Source organism: Protopterus annectens, chromosome 2.part0 (genome assembly GCF_019279795.1).
Source record: "Protopterus annectens isolate FY-2018-M chromosome 2.part0, PAN1.0, whole genome shotgun sequence".
Classification (NCBI taxonomy): domain Eukaryota; kingdom Metazoa; phylum Chordata; order Ceratodontiformes; family Protopteridae; genus Protopterus; species Protopterus annectens.
Window position 1 is genome coordinate 1,249,047,074 of NC_056728.1, and position 23,868 is coordinate 1,249,070,941.

Below are 23,868 nucleotides of genomic sequence, written 5' to 3' on the forward strand. Positions count from 1 at the left end.
GTCATAGTTTTGCATTATGGTAGTAAACACAACCTCAACAGTCTGAATTACCAATTGTTATATGATATCTTCACAACTGTCCCACACATGTAGGACACACAGTAGCATGTGGATCCTACATGTACTATACTATACCAGTTTGCATTGGTATTGACCGCCACACATTGCTGGGACCATTACTGTTTGACATGTAGCCATGTTAGTTACAAGCAAAGACAATAGGGATATTCCTGTCCACATCTGGGAATTCATACTGTGGCCTAGAATGCATTCTGCACATGACACAGTTAGTCTACACAAAGGTATCATACAGACAGATATGTGTTATCCAACCCATGCTGTACACCTATAAGGCTAAACAGAGTCAGTTATCCACATTTACTACACATACTTTACCAACAGTAACACATAGGTATTACACCCCAATATGTATAATGGGTAACAATGTGTACATATAGATATGTGCTATGTCATTTGTCATTTGATATTTGCATTTACAATGGTATTGTGCAGTACGTCACTGTATCACATATGCAATGAGAGTTCTGCATGCATATCCTCCAAGGTGGTTGTACAACTATGACGAATGTCCATTATTGACATACTTTGCTGTGTTTGAACTGTTCTGCAGTATTACACATACATGAACAGTCACTCACACTATGTAGATAAACTGTCATGTGTGTGTGTGTGTGTATGTGTGTGTGTGTGTGTGTGTGTGACACAGATGACCTAGGCCACAGACAGTTCTGATACATGTAGTTGACAAGTGTGGTAATGCTCCACCAGAACTGTGTCTTGGCGACACATACACATGCTAGAGTAAGGTTTCTGTATATGCGTGTGCCTCATTATGGCATTCCTGTTCATGTGTGTGTGCATTTCTGATGTGTGTCATCAGCCACAGTTGGACTGCACATCCGGCATCCCCCACTAGGTGACCATGAGGGTTGTCCCCATTGCCAAATGTTTTGTACAGCTGCGTCAGATGCCACATATCGGAAGCATTGCGGCTTTCAGGGCATCCAGCACACACATTCATTATTACGGGCTGGCCATCACACACAAACCGCCACTTCATGGAGGGGAAGCCCTTGTGGATGATGTAGGCCCTGCCACACTCACTGGCTGGTGCTTTGATGCATATGTGCGTGCAGTGTATTGCACACAGTACTTAGGTTATTCCACTATTGTGTGGAAACGACACATATTGCTGCCCAATACCTTACGGGAATTGGGGATATATACATCATCACTGACATGTGCTGACATGGCATTCATGACCTGGTGCAGTACCCTGGATGCTGATGTTTGTAAAGTCCACATCATATCACCAGTTGATCTCTGGAAGGTACCTGTTGCTGGTATCCTTAGGGCAACACATACCTTGGTTTCCACTGGGATAGGTTTCCCTCTGTTGGGTCTGTGTGTGAGACATGGCCTGCACAGATCCACAATCTTCTGCAGGTGGTCTCTGTCCACTCTATAGAGCTCTACTATCTCCAGCTCATGTAGCCCCTGGTAGTTTACCCTGTGCCTGCACACTCCTCTGCGTCTACTCACTATGTGATGCTGAGTGGCATTCACATTGGCACAACCCTCCACATGTTGAATATGTTGACGTATAATAGCAATGGTAGCCCCTAACATTATCTTGTCTCAGTTAGTCTTTTACAGTTTGCACTTCTCTTACTATACTACAGTGTTGCAGTGTGTCTGAAAATAACACGGTGGACTAATGTTTGTAGAGTTGTACGTGCTGTGCTGTGCTGGGCTGCTGTACTGGCTGTGTAATATACTCAGTCTGATTGTTTCCACCTGCTAGCTGTGGTAGTTATCCTTGGTTAACTTACTGATATTTGTTTACCTTCCTTTTCACTGTTTGTGTCCACAGTGAGCGGCGCCGCGCATAGGAGCACAGTGAAGTGCATATCCGCTTCCACGTGCACACACAGGCTTATACATGCATACAAACACTTACACTGGATTACACAACATTACCCGGGCTTCAACAATCTTACAGTAGCTTACTCATTCTTCAAGTCGTGCACACAGGCTGACACACATGCACACATGCTTACTCGGGCTTACAGGCTTGCACGGGCGCAAACACACTTCACCAGGTTTGCAAGGAACTTCAGTGATATCCATGGTGTACACCATCAGTTTACTGACTTTACCGAGGATAAATCATAACACGCCTCTTCCACTGATGACTCACTGACAGCAGACATGTGACACACTGCTCCAATAAGATTACAGTGTTTTATACATACACACTCATGATGTCACCTATCTTCTATGCTGATAGTCCCCTTCGCCTACTCTTACACTGTAGGGGCTTGGCCCATATGGCATGACAACTTGTGCTTCACTATCCTCAGCCTCAATTGCATAGGATTGCCTACTAATGCTTGGTTACATCTCTGAGTGTGCGCTTCCACACATAGCAACCACTTCTCAGCAGCCATATTGTCTTCAGCTTGCCATTCCCCTGCATGACGCAATAACTTTTAACTGACATTACAATTTGTATGTATATTTTACATATTTGTCTTGTTTTGTATGCACAGTGTGTACTCGGAGATCGGGGGAGGACAACTAGAGTTTTATTAATTTCCAATGGGAATACATGCCACTGGCGTTATATTTGGCCATTGGCATGCTTCTTCAACTAAGCCATCCTTTATTTGCAGATGACATTACTCCATTTAGCTACTTGCAGAACGTTACTCGGTTAACATCCATGTACATTTCCGCACATACCTCTACTCTTGCACGGACAGCTTACTGTTTCATGTATCGCATATTTTACATCATTTGCATAGCTTTCACCTACAAATGGGGTAATTTGCATATCCTAACATTGTCCGTGCAACGTTCATTTGAGGGGCTGTGTTACACGCCCCTACAGGATATTGCTGAATAGCTCGGCGGACATCTTGCCTTGCTCTACTCTTAATCTACTCGTACGCCGACCAAAGCTTCCTGAATCCTGGCCTTAGCTTTGATGTATGCTAATATGTCTATTTGTGGAGTAGGCATGGCTGTAGGTATGTTTTGACCTGCTATGTCTGTCATTTATACAGAGCACCTCCCACTTTCATCATTTGTAGAGGTGACAGCCCTATCGGGACTATATGTACAGCTGTGACATTTGACAAGTCCACACATACCTGCGGTCAATACTAAACTGACTACTTCAGCACTTTTCATACCTTCAGATTTGTCTTGTAGTGGTATAGTCGATGATACTGTTTCCTATAACATGTATCTGTTTCTGATACAAGATATGTCATTTTATTACACCACTACACACAATATATGGAGAAATCACAGGCCAGATGCCATTGCATTCCTTTTGTAGGACACACCCGCCCAGAGTGTTGTGTTCCTCACAAAAGCCAACAGCTGCTGATCAAAACATATTCTGCTATCATCTACCTTATGTGTTGGCCAGTATTTGTGCTTTCCATCAGTGGCAGAACTCACATGCATGTGTGGGAGACTGAACACTGTCTCGGGGACACTGTATAGCACCCTGAGGGACACATTTATGTTGTTTCTATTAACCTTCCACATTGACTATCACAGGGCATTAGTATTCATCCAGATTTGTCGAGGTACATGCTTTTGACTTATACATGTTTTGTCATTTGTCATCACGTCTTTCATCACACCTGTCCACCTAATCGCACTAGTTCTGTACATTTATTTAGGTCAGGGTTACCTTCATACCGCTCAACTGTACACATTTTGGCTAAATGTCCCTAACTTAGATGTCTGATTTTGTTCCTTTTTTAATAATATTGTGCAATGCCTTTCTGGTAATTTGTGGGAAGTCATTTGGGACTGTGGGGTTAGACAATAATGACAGACATTTGTTATTTACAATTAATAACCCTCAAAACTTCATACTATTGACTGATCCATTATTCTATCCACATTCTGACTTTGTAAGAGGAATATTTGAGATATTCCCTATTTGTACTTATTTTACAATGCCTTTGTCCAGATGTCTTATTCTGATTGAGAGGTATGGTTACCATCTTATTTGTACGCATGTACGTCCATGATAATCGCTTACACAACACTAATATAACTCCCTACGTCTTCCCCCAATAGTTTACAAGATATCTGGTAGATGGGTTCTTCATTTTAGGAAGTTAGAGGTGTCTGCTATACCCACATAGGTATATTAATCACTCCAATGGGGCGGACCTCATAAATCTGTGCCAACCGGCACCTAGGCCCATTATTGCATACCCATGATTCCCAGACATGACACCCCTCCACAGTAGTCATAACACATATTTAATGTGAGCGATAATAAATTATGACGACACTTCTAAGCACTATCCACTCTCCGCATGTCGGTATATATGTCTTAAATTCTGTCAACCCATGTGTTATTACACTTGCAGAAGCTACTGTTGCACGTACAGCTATATTGTAGTTGCGGATGACACTTCTTTGCAACAATCATTACAGGGCTGTGCATTAATAGATTCACTATTTTTGGAGTCCTGCAAAGGACACCTATATCCATGTTTAAAGAGTAGAACTTACAGATCTGGCACACTGGTACTTTCTGGGCAGTAGTTTTGGGAGCAGCAGTGTATTTACCTTAATTGCATGTCTGTTATGTGTATCCATACTAGCTATGGTGTAACCTATTTATGTACATGTGTTATATCTACGAGGACATTTGTTTATATGTTTGTTAGGTATATATCAATTGATGTTGTATGTGTTTGAGTGTATGGATGTATATATATATATATATATATATATATATATATATATCTGTACATTCTTTATTTCATATATTTATTTAGTTTAAGTCTGTGGATTTATATATCTATACACAAATGTATATATCCATATATAGACATTATGTGTAGAAACTAGCATTCATTTGCTATGCTGTGAGTGGATTACACACACACAGGCGCACTTGCATTTCCTTATTGTGGGTTACACGCAGGTGCACATGCATATTCTTATTGTGGGTTACATGTGTTTACTAAGTCTTTGTGCTTACGTGGGCTTTATTACTTGTGACAGTACCAGTAAAATATCTCTAATCCGGTTAACGGACATATGCGAAACACACGTTCACCTTTACATATTTAAATGTCTGTACAGCACAGACGCATTCATTACACTTTAACATTATATGTGCTGTAGTCGTAGTTGAACTGGGACTGCATTCACATTGGCCGGATGCTGTAACCACTATACATTTGGTGTTCTGACTCATTTATATGCATACCCATAGTACATAGCTACATTAACATATGCCTCACTGCTTCACTTACGACACAGGCATCCATTCTCCTGCTGGGAAAAATGCGGTACTACATGTTACACATTCCCTATTCCCTACTGCTCTGGACCCAGACTGCATATTTCATCACTGCAGGGATATTCAGAACTCCAAGGCTTATAGTTCTGACACACACAAGTCTTTAATTGTCAGGCTGTTCATGTGGTGATCTGGGTTTAGGCTTGTCTGCCTGGTGAACGGAACCACCCTGACCATGTTCAAATGTCAGACAAAGCACATGGACAGGGTTTGTCCATTTTAAACATTTTATCTGTGTTTACAGACACAGGTGTTTGGGCACCTGTCAGCAGCTTATAATGTTGGCAATACATAATATGGGTGGGGGTGGTTACAATACATAATCCACGGTGAGTGGTGTTCCCATTCACATTTGACTATTTCCTGTATTCATTCTTACGAGGGTTATTATTTTGCACATGGCTTAACTATGAATTAACTACAGGTATGCAGTAGTACAGTCAACATGTGTGACGGTTTGTTACAGTATAAATGTATGGACCTCTGTAATACTGGGGACTACCCCACATCCTTCACAACATTTCATGCTTATGTACATACTATTATTCAGTGAACTTTCGAAGTTTCTGAGAGCAGTAATTACATCTGTCCCTATTTGTCCACCCATCCTTTTAGGCTTTGTCCAGGTTTTGTTGCTGTAATAGGTTTCGAGGTGGTGTTAGTATGTGATTGAGTTGAATATATACTGTCGATAATTCAGTGGGGAGTAGGGTTACCACTTGTTCCTCTTTGCGAGGGGAGGTCCCACTTTGGACAGTTGTGTCCTGCGACGACACCTAAGACATGGCAAATGTCCTGTGATTTTAAGACAATAATATATTTCTTATTTTCTTTACTAGTTGCATGATAGGTATTTTGTATCTGGTACACATAACTATATATTCAAATGTTATGGAATAAGCTTTTATCTTGGCATACACGTGTAATTCTGTTCTTTGCACTGGCCGGGGGTATGTTTTATCCTGCAAATTCTCACATTTCTACAAGGGATGTCCCACCTTGGCCATCTGAACAGGTGACAACCCTAGTGGGGTGACCTGCATGGTGGACAGCTGTTCCATCCTGCGTAGTATGTTTTGCATGTCTGTGTAGAAACTGAACAGTACCATGACTACACATACATGTTTTGTCCAGATGTGTACAGTAATGGACACCGTGGCATGTAAACAACTCTGAGGTTTCAACAGGTTACTTATCCCACGTGGGATGTACACACATTTTGCCGGAACATTAACGCGCGGGCATTTGGATTTACGTACCTGTGATGGGATGTTTACAGACGTGGTATACATATTTGCAATCCTGACACTGCCTAGGACGATACTTCCTACTACATATGGGGAATACTCACTATGTGTAGGTGTATGGATGCGCAAGGCTGGTAGCTGGATTTGGTGGACATTCAGACATGGGTGTGGGTTATGTGCTATACAGGGGTTGTTGCGTATTGCATTTGCATGCATGGGTTCTGCTTTTGGATATCCCGGTTCCGCATATGGCATCCTATGTGTATGTGACGGTTATGTTCCTGTTCATGTGTATAGCACATTTTAATATACATATGTTTGTGTGTGTTTGGTATACAATTTGGACTGTCAGGTTTCTTTATGGTTGTTATATAGCCACAACTGCCCAGCTGTGTACTATCACTACCACTGTGGGACTGCTGGTGACCATGCCCATGGGGCTGAACGTGTGGATTGGCGGCGCACTGACATGATGCGCTTCACTTCCACTGGGTATAACTTCTGAGAGTGCAGTACATTACGGACATATGATTTTAAATATCATTTGTTCCATGGACAGGAACTCATATTGTGTTGCGTGCATTTCTGTTTGAGTCTCCATTTTGTGTGGCCGGGAAATGTCTTGCATGCTTTGCATACGTTTCATTATCCACAGACACTGATAGGTGCGATTACTATTGCAGGCAGGCTATAATATTCAGCAGTTTAGGTTGCTCATCGCCAGCCGACATTGACACGCCTCTGGGCGCAGCTTAGTAACGCCCCATGCACTCGCGCATGTGTCCTATGCACATGGATGTGGTAGCGGCGCACCTTCATTAATATGCATATGGTGCTACTACACCATTTATATGCTGCACGGCCGGCACAGGCCTTACACCGGCCTTGCGCCGAGCTTCATGAATCCGGGGGGGTTGTTTATTTCAGGTATGGGGTTTATTAGTAAATTGTAAATGCTTGTGACTGGTGATTTATTTATTGTTAGCTTAAGGTTATATATGTATTGCAATGGTACAAAAAAATGGCACAAACAATAACCATTAGCTTTTCCTCTTGAAGATATACTGCTTGGGCTAGTGCTTCCATATACATATTTAATGGTTTGCTTATTTTAAGGATAAACAATCATAACCTTTCTGTTATGCCAGTCTAGATGTCTGGTCTTGGCAGTGCCAAAAAGACAGGGAAGTGAATGTCTGCACCAGACAGCTATCATTAACTTCTCTGAAAAATAGTATGTTTTTGTTTACAAACTAACATTGGTCAGACTTCAGTTACTATTAATAACATTATAGCTGAATCCACTGGTCTGAGTTCAGGTTTGGAGAAATTCTTTGATGACGTTGGTTAATATATATAGATGTACAATATATAGCTTATTTGAGTAAGGATGATGTTGGCAAATACATGTGGCAGAATTAGCAGCAGTGCACAGTTACAATATATGCTGTTAAACCCGATCATCCCTTGTATCTTTAACTGGTCATACAGGTGTAACTCATGAGTCCACAGCCCTGTCCATACAATATACATTTTTGGCAGCAAGTGGGATTATATGATCATTCCTCATGTATTATTTAGTAACAGTGGGATATTTGAGAACTGAAATTATATAGCCTTCAAAACATTTTTGTCAACAGAAACTATATCTACCCCGCCTCATACAAGGTATACAACATTAGACTTTGTTAAGCGGTTATTTTATATTTTACAAGAAAATAAGGTGAGGACAGTGATAAAGGTGAAACTGTAGCCAGGTGCACGAATCCAATAAATACAACTTCAGACAAACGCCAGATACTTTAATAAAACAACAAAGCTTTCGGATTACAAATCCTTCTTCAGTGTTCTAACACTGAAGAAGGATTTGTAATCCAAAAGCTTTGTTGTTATATTAAAGTATCTGGCGTTTGTCTGGAGTTGTATTTTATATTTTAGACAGGGTAGTTAGGAGATAGGCAAGAATGAGCTCCACTGCATACGAAACATTTCCAGTTTCACATCTGACTAATGAATGCAAACAGAAAGAAATTTAGCCTGCTGGTATAACTAAGGAAGCAGTCATAACTGCCTTGGGTGCAGTTACCTTATTAACACCTATGTGGTGTGGAATGTCACACCTCTAGCACCATACATGCATCTTGCATTCCATAGCATTTTCTGGAAATAAAACTTAAAAACCATGAGATAAAGAAATGTAAATATTTTGTAAACAATAAAAGCTATTAAAACTGTACAAATAGCAATGTTATCAGTAAGATTTGTCCAGTGCCATGCAATAGTTTTTCACACCATATAACTCAAAAACATGTACATCTCTCAGTTATGAAAATCTGAACATAAATTTGAAAATATGAAAAATAATTTCCAAACAAAGATAATTTCTCCACTGCAGGAAATCCTAGACAAACAATCTTAGTATTTTGTTAATAACTTCTTGCCATTGCTAATACTGCCTAGTACTAGGTGATAAGTCACTTAGTTAACAAAGCCAGACTCTAAAAAAGTTCTGGATGCCATAAGGAGGTATGGGTGTGAACTAGAAGTATACAAAAAAGTCTTTTGAGCCCATTGAAAGTGCAGACAGCTTAGCAGAGGGTGCGAGTGCAAACCATGCAGAAACCAACTCAGTCCATCTTAGGATGAACTTAGAATCCAATTTGAACTGGAAAAAATACAGAGCGACAGCTGGAAATGAGATGCCTCAAAGCAGCTGAGAGAATGAAATAGCATAAAGGTCAGAGAAAATAAAATCAGTGAGAGAGAGAGAGAGAATAAGCATCATTATGAGAGGGAAATAAGTAAAATCCACCGAGGGCAGTTCAGTAACAGTGACAAAAAGTATAGACTGGATTCTAATTTTAGTGCTAAATTGTTTCTTCAGTATAAAGTGGGAAATGCCTTTAATAGTTTTCTTTGGTCATCTGAACATGTGCAATCAGCATCTAATTGATCAGAGACAACAGATGAAAGTTTAACTCCTTTGCCCAAGGCTTGTATGCTTCATCATACATTAATGATGCAAATCGTTTTGAATTATTTAGAGGTGAAAATGTACTTTAGAAAAGTTTTAAATGTATTTCTGAAAATTACAGGAAAAATGTTATAGAACATAGGAGGAAACTAGCAGAAACAGGCAGTGATTTTGTTGCAGAAATAATCATATACTTTAACAGCTGGATGGATGACTGAATGTTAGTTACCATTTTTTAAATGTTGGGAGACCTTGTGAACAGGAAGAAAGCATTCATCACTTTGCTTGAGGATAAGAAAGCTTTGATAAACAGATTAGAAGTTCAGTTCTTTTGAAAAAATGGACAGATGGGTGAGCTTACACTAGGCACCAGGGCACAACTACAGTATAATGGAACCCATTGGTTCTCCAAATGCTTACTGTGACAGGGTGGAGAATAAAAGCCACGTGAAGGAGTTATCAGAGGAAGTGACCTAGTGATACTGGATTGTACTGAAGCTGCAGTTGCCATATAATACCACAAGGACTGGTACCCTGTCCTCTTAGAAGGTAAAACTATAGTTACAAGGGATACTGCATTAAGCATAATTACTATTAAACATGAAGCTGATAGTGAAGAATGTTACTAGTCATGCAGTTCATTGCAGTTAAAGCCATGTGATGGATATCTTTTCAAATGCCATTGGCCATTTGGAATAAGACACAGATCAGACAGGCAAACAGATGGCAGAATCTTCTATCTCTAAAACACACACAATGTTGAAAAAAATGGACAGACCTACACTCCAGTAGATTTAATGTATAGCTCCACAAACTAAGCACTTTCACCATCCACAAATGGCTTCATCAGAGTAAATAGGAGCTGTAATTTTATTGGTGGTTGAGTAATTGTTTTATGTATAAATGGTTGTTGTCAAATGGCTCCTATTAACTCTGATGGAGCCATTTGTGGATGGTGAAAGCGCTTAGTTTGTGGAGCTATACATTCAATCTACTGGAGTGTGGTTTTGTCCATTTTTTTCAACATTGTGTGTGTTTTTATAATTTTTTTACCCTTTGGGTAATTCGTTTTGGTGTATTTTAGAATCATCTATCCCAGCAGATGTGCTAATAAGGGCTGCATTTCATGGCACAGTTCCTTGTGTAGACTTCAGGGGAATTAGAAATAATCATAAATAGTGAATTGAGACAGTCACTGCTCTTTGATCCCACCTTGCAGGATGATACAAGAAAACTTCTGACTCACAAGAGCAGAGGGAGTCTGTATATTGAGACATAAGCTACTGTGCAGAGAATGTACTGATGAACAATGTTTACATGGAGACATTATACAGCAACTGGTAACCCCAGGGCTTACCATATGTAACTTCTTGCTATTGTTCATGATATTCTTTTATTGTCCATTTGGGCATACAGAAAGTTGCCTAATGTAAAACGTTTACTGAACATGGATTGCAAAATATGTGAGAGGGTGTTGCATCATGTGAGCAATGTCTAAAGGTGTGAAAGCAGGAGTTAAAGATAAGGCTTCTTTGATGTCCCTTCCAGTTATTAAAGAACCCATTTCAGAAGGTATCCATGGATGCTAGTGGCCTCTAGCCATACCAAACACTACAGGTATGAAGTCTATTTTGGTGGTGGTAGGCTATATTATTAGATACCCTGAATGGTGACTTTGAACTCTATTGACCCAAAAAAGGCAGCAAGCTGTCTGCAATAAATGTCACTAAGGTGGATATTTCCAGAGACATATAGACCTGCTGACCTATTTGTGGAAGAGCTGAGGGCTAAAACAGATAAAAACTAACCTTGCCATCCTCAAAACAAATGGTTGGGGACAGGTTAACTCTACTTTTAAGACCATGCTGTGAGCATTTACAGCTGAGTTTAAACAAGAGTAGGACAGCCTCCTACCCTTCTCTTTTTTGCATCCAGGGAGGTATCCCAAGGATCCACAGTTTTTTTTTATTATTTGAGCTACTTTATGGTCACAGACTGAGAGTACCCTATGCTTAATTTATGATGAGGTGGCTGGTGAATGTTTCTTCCACAAGGAGTCTGCTGTGGAGTTAGTGCTACATGTTATGGTCAAATGTTTGTAGATTATGGGGCTGAGACAGGATCACCTAGCACAAGAACAATGACACTAAAATGTTTTATGTAATGGGATAGCAAGATATGGAGAGCATACAACTTCTCAAAAAGTGCTGTTGTGTATTTATCTTTGACAGAGTAAGTTGAAGGCAGCTTTGGAAGAACACTTCACGTTTCTAAGGAATATTAGTGATATAATTTCTCTGATAGGGTTGTCAGGTAGAACAGAAACACAAACTCAGCCATCTCCGGTTGATAAAGCCCTGCTATGATAGAGAGATCCTGGTACTTTGGATATATTGGATAACAAGAGCAATCAATGTAGGTTCTGATGATAGATCTATTCAGTCTTTAAAAGGATACCTCAATTGTGCAAGTTCAGAAAATCCATATATTACTTTAAGTTCTTAGGGATATGTTCCCTACTAAACTAAATGTGCACCCCCCCCCCAATAGAGCACAATGTAGACAGAGAAGCCCAGTTAAACAGGCTCCTTACAGGGTACCTGAGCAAGTAACGCAAACTATTCAAAAGGAGCTTCAGGAGATATTGAAACTAGGTAAGCCAAGAATCCAATAGTTTTTAGATTTACCCGGTGACAGTGGTGTCAAAAAGGATGGGAGCACCAGGTTTTGTATAAATTTGTATAAATTGCTATTTCTTTTATCTATAATCTTAGGGACAATGTCTAAAATTCTAAGTTGGCTTTGCTATTTGCTTTGGTGATCAATAATCTACAATATGATTAACAAAATGAGCTAAATTATAATGCTTATTCATCTTATGATTCACTGATACTATATTCACTATCAAAACTGGAGGATATAGTGTCTATCCTTTTTCTGACATTTCATTAAAAATATCCATTTATAAGCCTCTTTTAAAATATTTAGGATGAATGCTGTTAGTATACAAATATTTGTTAAAAAGTAAGACCATTCTATAAATTTGAGAATTTGCACCTAATCCTTCCTTTACTTTTACTGGAACATGTAATAAATTGATTTTATTTTTATCCCAATGGGAAGTAAATGAAAATGGCATTGATCAAATAAGATAAAATAATCAAATAACTCTTTACTACCCTTCCTTACAATAGCAGTATCACCAATAAAACATTAAAAAAAACATGTACTGCTGTAAATTACTTGTATATAAACTTTTTCTCCCAAACAGCCATGAATAAATTAGTAAATGATCGGGCCATATTAGACCCCATTGCTACTCCATTTCAATCATTTGCTATAGAGCTTCTCCAAAATAAAATAACTTATTATTTAAAACAATATCAAAATCAAGAGCTCAAATCTTCTACTTCTCTGTAGTAAACTTAGTTAAACACTGCCTTAAACCATCTATACCTTCATCTAAGGCAACCTAACTATATAATAAAGCAGCATTTACTGAGTCAAATAAATAAGATCCTTCCCATTTAAAAACTTAAATGAAGTCCAAAACAATGCAGTGATTTCTGACAATGGAATAAATCATGCCTACTTCATTCTTCCTTTGTACGTATTGTGTATGCTGTATATAGATTTAATAATGTGCATTTTATAATACCATGTCAATATAGACACTCATACTTTCTATGAATGTCCTAAATGTTAGCATGACTTGATGTCCTTTTAATTAGCATTTCATGTTACATGATTGGATTTATTGTACAGCTGTTAAATTTGGTAATAAGCATATGATATCTGAGCTGCCTGGTGTAGACTATGGTGCTGCCTTTGCACCTAAGTTGCAGCTGAAAGGAGTCAACAGACAAATCCACCTACCCTGTTATCAAATAAAATAGAAATAAAGAAAGAAGGAAATAAATAAGACATATAATAAATTAGTAGGAGCTGGAAATGCATGACAGGTCAGAGAAATGTTGAATAGATTAAAAAAGATGTTGATTGACTATGATAGCAAATAAATGTTAGTTAGAAATGGTAGAAATAACTTACTTTGGTCATTGGGTGGTGGTTATAAATTTTGTCAAAGCCTATAATAGTGGAGGTTACCGCATACCCCTTTTGGCAAATAAGTAGGAGAGGGCATTTTTATGGAGAGATGTGTATTACAAAAAGTTTGACCCACTTTGCAGTTCCATAGGTACTCCACTAACAGACCTCATCCAAAAGAATCTGCTAGATATAATTATCTGTACACAGATTTCTGAGAAGACTTATGAAAAGTTCAAGTAGGCCTTGGTTGGACTGATGTGCTATCTAGCCATGATTACAGTCAGGATTTTAATATATAGATAGCTGCTTCAAATCATGAACTGGAGGCTAAATTCAGCCAGACCTCTTGAAAGGACAAATAACATCCAGTAGTAAAATAATTTAAAACATCAGACAAGGAAAAGACGGTATGCAGTTGCACAGAAGGTGGGTTTCAGAATAGCGTATTCTCTCCAAAAGCTCCAGCACTACTTGTATGCTAAAGATTCACAGTAGTTACAAATCATAATTCCTTGAAGTGATTACATAAAAATAGTGGGTAAAATGATAAGTTTCTCAGATAGAGTTGAGGATTCCAGTCCGACAATATGTCAGTCCAGCATTGGCGTGATATCAGTAATGCAAATGCAGATGGCTTGTCATGACAAGGGACATGTTGGGATAATTCAAAATGCATTTGCTCCTCAATTTTTGGTGGCATCACAATAAAACTTGTCTGAAGTCTATCAAAGTGGGAGAGAGGTGTAAAGAAACATGATTAACCTAAAGTTCAGTTAATTATATTTTTTTCATTAGAAAGTGGTTTCTGCAACTCTTGCAGCATGTAAAATGTATTAAAATCCAAAAAATGGTCAAAAAAGAACTAGCAAGTAAACCTAAAACACAAAACCAGATTCTAGTGACATAAAATAGTTAAAAATAGTTAATACAACACTATGACAAGAGCGCTTTCATCTCTCAAGGAGGCTTCATCAGATAAATACATTTCATACTAACAAACTTTTATACTAAAACTTTAACAAGAACCTGCATTACATCATTTCCAGGTAATTCCGTTCATTTTCATCTCATCTATATCTTAAATTACCTTTTCTAATTTTCACCTTAGGGTGTCAGCCTTTTACTTCAATACAGGTCCAATGGACACTTGATCATTAAGCCCCGGGGTGGATGTGGCATTCAATTTTAATTGCCAAACTAGCTTTCTTTTTACCAACAGTCTCTGCCAATCTCCCCCTCTTGGGTTAATTATTATCCTTTCCAAAAATACCAAATTTAAATTTCTTAAAACTGGGGCAGACTAGCGAGTGCCTATAAAGAGCATTTGTTTCCTTTTTCTTCCTTATCTCATATACATGTTCATAAATTCTAGATCTTAATGCTCGCTCCATCATACCTACATAAAATCCTTTACAATCCTCACATTTTGCTAAGTACGCTACTTTATTAGTTACACAATTGCCATTTGTAAATGTCATCTTATGTAAAACATGATCCAGTACTAGTGTTTTTTTCTTTGCAAATATAGCTACATTGTGCACAGTATCCACATGACACTGTACCTTTCTTTCTTACACTTTCTTTTCCTTTCCCATTTTATAAAATTTGCTTAAAATTGTTTCCAGTTTTGCAAACAAAGAGAGGCTCTGTTCCTAAAATGTCATTAACTTCCTTATGCATCCTAAAGATGCCCCATGTCCTCTCCACTATTTTCCTTATTTCCTGAGAGTATCCATTGTACTCTAAAACCAATGCCTTTTCAAAATTTCTTTTCCACTCCCATCCCTTTTTCTTTTACAAGATCTCTACCTAGTAGGGGTTGATATTTGGTCCACCACCCTTGCTTCACTTCCCTAAGGATCCTATTTACCATCTCAAAACGGTAGTCTCTTTCCAAGAACATGTTCTTTAAAAATTCATAATCAACCTCATCCACTCTTGACATCATTCTAGCTGCCCTTATGGCCTGCCTTTCACCAAACTTTTTTTCTAGTGATAGGGGTGGTTGCTACTGTAATGCAAGTATGCATTGCAGAAATTTTCTTTCCTGAATATGTTCGATTTAAACTTCCCTCCATTATGTGATATCCTTGCATCCAGGTAGCTTATACTCTCTAAGTTTCATGAGTGTGTGAATTTCGAATACCCACAATAGCAGACTAGGGGAGTCACCATGGGGGAAGCTTGCACCCCCACATTTGCCAACATTGTTATGCTTGGATGGGAGAGAGAGCATGTATTCTCCAGACCATTTTCCAAGTTTCTGCATTCTTATGTAAGGTTCCTGGGTGATGTCTTCATTCTGTGGGATGGGACAGTTGAACAAATAGGTGAGTTCATGAGTTATCTGAATGGGTTTTGTGAGTATTTGAAATTCATACATAAGGGCAGTTAGCCCTTGGAGACCATGTGTTGCTGACACGAGATAAACACTGGTTGATTTGTTGTTTGGCTAGTCTGTGATAAAGTCTGTTTAATTGTTGGTTAATTTGCTGTGTGCATTATTAAATGATTAAGTATATATATCATTAATGTCATGGGTTTGACTATGCCCCTTATTAGGTATAGTCTTAAAAGATTTGTAGGTAGGCATATAGTAAACATAATTCTTTTTCAGGTGGCAAAATTAGCATCTAGGCATGCAGTATGTTTAGAGTCACTAGAAGGGGGAAACATTAATAGTTGCATGTCCCCTATAGTCTAAGTGTAGGGTCTTGATTTGGAATTAGCATGTGCTGAGTCTATTATTATTATTATTATTATTATTATTATCATTGTTATTAATTATTTTATGCAAGCATATTTCTTAGCTGGAACAGTCTAGACTGCAGCCATTCTATGATATCATAAAATTAAGCCTTCTTATCCTCAGTTTCATATCCAGTTTAACCTCTCATAGTATAGGTCCACCAGCCCCACTCACACCGACAGATAGGTGAGTATTCAACAATGGTACAAAGAAACAGAGCAGAGAGGGAGTCTGAGTGTTGCCCCTGCTGCTTGAAGAAATGCAGCAGTTTATTAAGAGAAAACCAAATGTTTAGCGCTTTCATCCACAATTTTAATATGTGAACTTCTTCAGAAACAAATCCATATGGAACCCAGTTCCTTAAATACTTAACAATACAGGAAATGACCTCACATCAAACCTTAATTGTTTAAAAATGTAACTTATGTTACATTATGCATGATGTGTTGATTCCACCTCAGACTCCTTCTGCTTGTGGACCTAAAAAGGCTAGTACTTTTAACCCTCCATTGCACACTACCCTTCAAGTTTTTCAAAACCCATGTGAAAATGAGTTTAGAAGGATGAACGGTCAGTTATATGATGAAAATCTTTGTCCATCTGAAAAGCAAGCTCTATATGAACTATGCAAGAATTCTAACATTAGAACTATGAAGGCTGATAAAGGGGGCAAAATTGTGGTAATGGATTCCATTCACTATACTGATTCTATGTTGGACATATTACATGACAGTGAAACATATAAAGTGGTTTGTGCCACCGAGGTGAAAAAAAGCTTTTCAAGGGTTGATACATTGTTATTTGATATGTTCCGCCAAGGTGAATTAGATTACCACAGTTATGAATATCTTTTGGTTGAACACCCCAAATTGACCACTTTATTTGGCATTCCAAAATTGCATGTTGATCAGCAGAATCCACCTTTTAGACCAATTATTTCAGCAAAACATTCAAAAACAGAGAATATATCTATTTGGCTTGATTGCATATTAAATCAGATTGTACAGAAATCTAAATTTTATATTAGAGATCCCTGGCACTTATTGGAAGAATTTCGCCATATAAATATTTCTTTAAAGTCTGTTAGTTTTGCTACATTAGATGTTAAGTCTTTATATACCTCTATCAAGCAAGAAGAGGGGTTGGATTATCTTAGGGAATATCTGACTATGTATACTGACATTGATAATGTTAAAGTTAACACGATCTGTGGTCTTATGGAGCTTGTGTTAGATAATAACTTTTTTAGATTTGGTAAGCACATTTATAAACAGACTTCAGGTGTGGCAATGGGGGCTAGAGTTGCACCAGCATTCGCCAATCTGGTGATGGTGAATTGGGAGCTCAAATTTTTGATTAAACACCCCGGGTTTAGTAAGGTACTTTCCTATTTTAGATTCATAGATGATTTACTCTTTTTGTGGACTGGTTCCATGGAAGAGTTCTCTGAGCTTGTGAATGATTTGAACCATTCCACTTATTTTCTGGTATTCAAAATCAGTGATTTTGGAGAAAGTATTCCTTTTCTTGATGTCTTACTTGGTATAGACAAGGTCAACAACAAATTTAACAGTCAAATATATAGGAAGGAAGTTTTTGCTAACCAATATCTACACAAGGAAAGCTTACATCCCACACGCATGAAAAAAGGTGTTGTCAAGGGCCAAATTATTCATTTGAGTAGGCTCACTACTGATGACAACACATTTTTAAGGGAAATTGGATTTTTACGATCATTATTCATGTGTAGAGGTTACACTGCTGATTGGATTCACAATATAGAGCAGGAAGTTATTTTGTTAAGGAAAGGTGTTGCTAAACCAATTCTTTTGTCCAGTCAGATAGGTATAAGTTCTAGATCTATTATTTCAGACATTCACAATACCTACAACATCGCGTTCCCTTTACCTATTGTTAATGAAATGCGGTTCATTAAGGACATCATTATTAACAATTGGAAGGTGGTGTTAGGCAACAAAGAATTGGCTGGTACTTTAGGAGTCAAACCCACTTTTACTTATAAAAGGGTAACTAATGTAAAATCTATGCTTGAGGCAGACTACAATAGACATCAGGGTTTGACAAGAGCAGTTAGTATCAAGAGGGGTACATATGCATGCAATAACTGTAGACAGTGTAGATTTATCAGCAACAGCACCAGTGTATTTATAAAGTCCCTAAATTATACAATTTGGGCAAAAGGCTACTACAATTGTAATTCTGAATATGTAGTGTATATTGCTAATTGTGTGTCATGTGAACATTATTATATAGGTAAAACTAAAAGAGTTTTGAAAAGGAGAATTTATGAACACAATTTAGCCATAAAAAACAAAGACAAGTTTAATTCCTTGGCCAAACATGCATTAATTTGTAGGAACTTTAAGAAATTTGAGTTTTTTGTGTTGGAAAAAATCAACACCAGTGATTTTGGTGGGGATTTTGACAATGTTTTAGAGTGTAAAGAGACATTGTGGCAACTTGTGCTGGGGGCTGATAGGCTCCCTGGACTTAATGAGTCTATCAACTTAAAGTGTTTTTTATTGTATAAGTAGTCTTATACATATTTTTTCCACGCATGCATTTTTTGATTACATTTTAAATATATGTTTTATTTAATTGAGATGTGATTCATTATTTATTATTATTAATTATTATTTTATACATTTTTAAACAATTAAGGTTTGATGTGAGGTCATTTCCTGTATTGTTAAGTATTTAAGGAACTGGGTTCCATATGGATTTGTTTCTGGAGAAGTTCACGTATTAAAATTGTGGATGAAAGCGCTAAACATTTGGTTTTCTCTTGATTTCCTGGCTATTTCACCAGTTGCAGTTTTGGTTTATTTTGTAGTGTTCCATTTTCCTTTGTTTGAATTTTTGCAGCAGTTTATTACTGTTACAGTCCTATATTTCCTGTGCATGTCCATTACAATAAAAAAATATGGAACAGTGGGAAAAGCGATGGGGGGGTATCAGCTGTATGCATGAGTGAGATTCTCATAGGCCCTGACCTCTTTCTGGTCCCACGCCATGGACTCTGATCAAGGAATAATATTCTGGATATATGCATTCCATGCTTCCTATGACAATGGTGAGAAGGAATAACCTCAGCATTACTCTCTCCTCCTGCACCATCTCATCCTTTCTCCAAGTTGCTAATTGCACCCAGGTCATCTGGATCATAGTCAAGGCTTTATACCTCTATGGCATGAAGCTGTGTGAGATGGTTTCTTATTTATAGTTTGAATGGATGAAAAGTTACTCATTTGTCTGACAGATTTAGTACTCCCTCAAGGAATGTAGTTTTGGACTCAGTGTATCATCCCAGCTGTAACTTTTCCACATTTTTTGATAAACTTATCTCACTGGTAAATGATTCATCCAAGAATAGGTTGGATAAAGGTTAAGGCATTTTCTCATAGGCACAAAATACATGTTTTGAATCTTACTTTTGAGGGAAATTGGGTAAGCTTAAATTGGCCACAAAGGCAGTTACCCTAGTACTTGCATGTGGACTTATGAGCGGGGGACACTGGGTTGGAATTCCAATGCAGTTTTAAATTCTGTTTTATACCTCCATAACCTGACAGCTAAGATTGGTTTGAAATCCCCAGAAGTCTTTAATTTGATTTAGGAGATACAGGTACATGGAGGACTCTGTATGCAGTATACCAGGGTCACATTCTTAACACTCTGGGGAGGAAGGATTACAGTAGGATATGTTATTGTTCTGTGACTAATTCTCTTGATATGTCATTGGATTCAGTTCAAGTTCTATAGTGTTTATAAACTGCTAATGTAGCAATGTGCTTAGAGCCTCATTGCAAGAAATGGGAAGAATCACCTTCTTAAATAAAGTTTGCCATTTAGAGAGATTCAAAGGCCTTAGCTACACTTTGAAGTAGACTGGAATGGTTTTGCAGAATGATCCACTGAGCTCTATGTTTTATCATGGGAATCACCGAAGCTGAACTTAGTCTTCAGCTGTTAGGCAGCTAAAATAATGTTACAAACAAGCATAGAGGTAAACGTAAAAGTGAGGATGAGAAATTGTGTGATATGGAGGTGTGGGCTGACATGCATTAAAAATAAAGAGGCATTACTGAGTTTTAAAAAATGTTTAGAGAAGTTAGATTTAGTACCATGAGCAAAAGCCTGGTTGCTTTTTGGAAAGTACAGGGATTATTGTACTGCACTAGTGAATAAAATGGGTCAGCTCCAAGTACATATGTCACATCAATGTAGGGTACATCAGGCTATTTCTGCTTGAGGGGATTAGATTGTTACTGCTCCTAGTTAGATTAATAAAGTGTTTGCAGCTTTTGTGAGACTTTATATGGAGAAGAAGCTATAATGAATGTAACATGTGAGAGTTAAGTGCTAGACCTGCTCAGAGGAGCTTGTTTAGTGAAGCTAAATAAGGTCCACAAAGCATTGTTGACTTAGCTTGTTGTGTCTACAGGAGAAGAAAGGGAAATCCCTAAAAGAAAACAGTCTTGGTCTAGTTGAGATAAACTTTGAAATCTACTAATGTTTTAAGGACCTTGTACCTCAAGGCAATATGGCTTTATTTAAAAGAGTCCAGAGGAATTCAAGGAGTTATTTATGACTCATTTGTCTCCAGTACTGTGGTTATCTTAAAACTGCAGAAATATCCTTGTCTGGTCTGCAATAATGGACCCATTTCTTTAATTAATCTTGACATTAAGATTTATGCAGTCATTTTAGCCAATCATCTTCAAACCTTATTTCCTGCTATAAAATGAGCAGGCCAGGGTAGATGGGAGTTTTCCCCATTGATGTAGTGCAGATCATCTTAGAGACGTACCTTTTCCAATTCAGTTGCGTCAGGAGAGTCCATTCCTAGCAATTGCAGTCTTTGTTGATTTTGATTTCTTCCTTTGGGTCTCCCTGTGGTGGATCTTCATGACTTTGGATTTAAGGGTGATATTCTGGCTGATGTTCAGGTTTTATGTAGTAATCCAAGGGCTAGGATTCTTGCAACTTGGATTTGTCATCTAGGTTTTAGTTGCAGAATGTCAAAATATAAAGGTTCCCCTTTTTTCTTTCATTTTTGTTGTTGAACATAGACCTTTTGGTCAGGATTACTGCCTTAGGGATAGCATGCACAGGGTTGAAGCAACTTCATACTGAAGCTGTCCTACTGCTTTTGATTTGTAATTACTTAATACTGACCTGCAATCCAGTGAAAGGCAGGCAAGAATTACCTTGCTGTTAGGTTTTGTCAGTATATGGAGAGGAGTAACTAAGTTTCCAGTTCATCACCTGCTGATGTCATGCAAAACAGGAAAATTTGGGGTTAGGTTCATAGATTAGTACTAGGCTAACTGCCCTTGTGAGCCATTTTAAGCCTAGCCAATTATCCCTTATGAGACTCAAACCCTGCCCATTGTGTTTGTAAGGCAAACACCTTAACCATTATGCCACTCTCCCATCCCAAACTAGAGGAACGTTCATAGGTTAGTACTAGGCTAACTGCCCTTGTGAATCATTTTAAGCCTAGCCAATTACCCCATGTGAGAATCAAAACCTGACACTTGTGTTTGTAAGGTAAAATCCTTAACCATTGGACCACTGGACCACTGGATCCCCTAAATATTTGGAGTTTTTTTCCCATATTGACAATTATGGTCATGGAAAAAGAGACTTGTTTACCAATACGGGTAAGCTGTTTATTTGGTGCCATGTCAGCCATAAGCTTTATCTGTCTTTACTGGTAGGACAGTAGATATGAAATGTTCTTTTCTCCCTAAGTCATTTTAAATACTAAAAAGTATTCTTGCCCTACCTTAATGTTTGTGGCTGAAGAAATAAAATAAATGGTTGCAGTTAATTTGGGATAGGAGTTGGAGGAAAATGAGCTACCACCTCATGATGTGTGTAACCTGTATATTTCAGATTTTGCATATATGCAGTAGATTGTGTAATGCATCAGCTTTTTCACATTCTCATATGAGCACCTCAGCTCTAGGTTCAGCTTGAAGTGCAGTCATTTGGTTTCATCCCATGGACCAGATTGGGAATACCAAGGCCACACCTGAGGCACTAGCTCATTGGCATAGTGTTACTTGTTCATTCCAGATCTGTCACCTGCTGTAAATCATAATGGACAGCTCAACAAACAAAATACCTCGCACGGATGGCGTGCCCGGTCAAACAAACTTCATAGTACCACCAACGACCAGCAAAAAAATGATAGTAGACACCAACACGAAAGCAATTATTCTGTTATTCCTTTTATTAAAGAATAAACATATTCCAGACCGGTTTCAGCTATCCAGCCTTTCTCAATGGATTTCAAAAGTTTTAATATATTAAAAATTTCACCTGTATTTATAGTAATCCCTGATTGAAAGGAAACGGTGGTATAGCCCAACCTAGTGGGTGGAGTATCCAAATGCACATTATATTTCCTAAATGGGCTACTGTGTTTAATGAATAAGCAATAAAGAACAGCAGTTTTATAACTGTATAATATGCTACATAATGTTGGGAAGACCAAAAAGGTTTTTTAATATGTGTTCTAACATACCTACAAACAAATCATAAGAGCCAAAAAACATACTGCAAAAGATTAGTACTAACTAATGCTGTAGTCTATACTGTTCGCTGTGTCCATGTTCTAGACATATGATATTATAAACCACAGTTATAAATATATGAAATATAACTTAATACCTGCTGAAAATAAATATCCAAGCTTTGATAACAAATATAACTAGTAAGAATACATAACCTTTGCTTATACAATCAGCAGACTAATCATTAATGAAATTATTTAAGAAATTTTTCTACAATACACCAAGCTGAATTCTGCATGACATGGATATTTTATGTGAAGTACCTAATGTTTTATAAAATTATTATTGTTAGTCACAAAAATGTACAATCTATGACTATTTGTAGATACCCATATCAATACACATTGTTGACATCTGAATACACTCAAATTCCATGGAAAAAATATAACTTATCAATGTTTAGTTTGACAAATACACAAATTTGGATAACACAATCACCCTGATATTACTCCAACTGATCCAGGATAGCCACATGATCAGTGTAAATCTGCTGGTTATCAGGTGGTTTATAAATGATCATTCAGACCCGGCGAAAATAGACCACTAAGGTTGGTAATCCAATATTGTTCTTTGTGGTTCAGAACTGTATGCCAACCCTGTTGGTTACTTCTGTCCCCCTTGATTTTATCAATAATCACGAACATAAAATGAGCATTGGGATGTTGGATGGTATGTCTATATAGGGCATTTGTTTCTTTTTTATTCCTAATATCACTTCTATGTTCAGTCATACGTATTCTTAGTGATCTTGATGTCTGACCAACATAAAATGCTTTGCACCGACAAGTGGCTAAATAGATAACCCATGTACTGCTGCAGTTTCCAAACACCCTAATTTGATATACACGGTTTGTGTTAGCACTAGTAAATTCCTT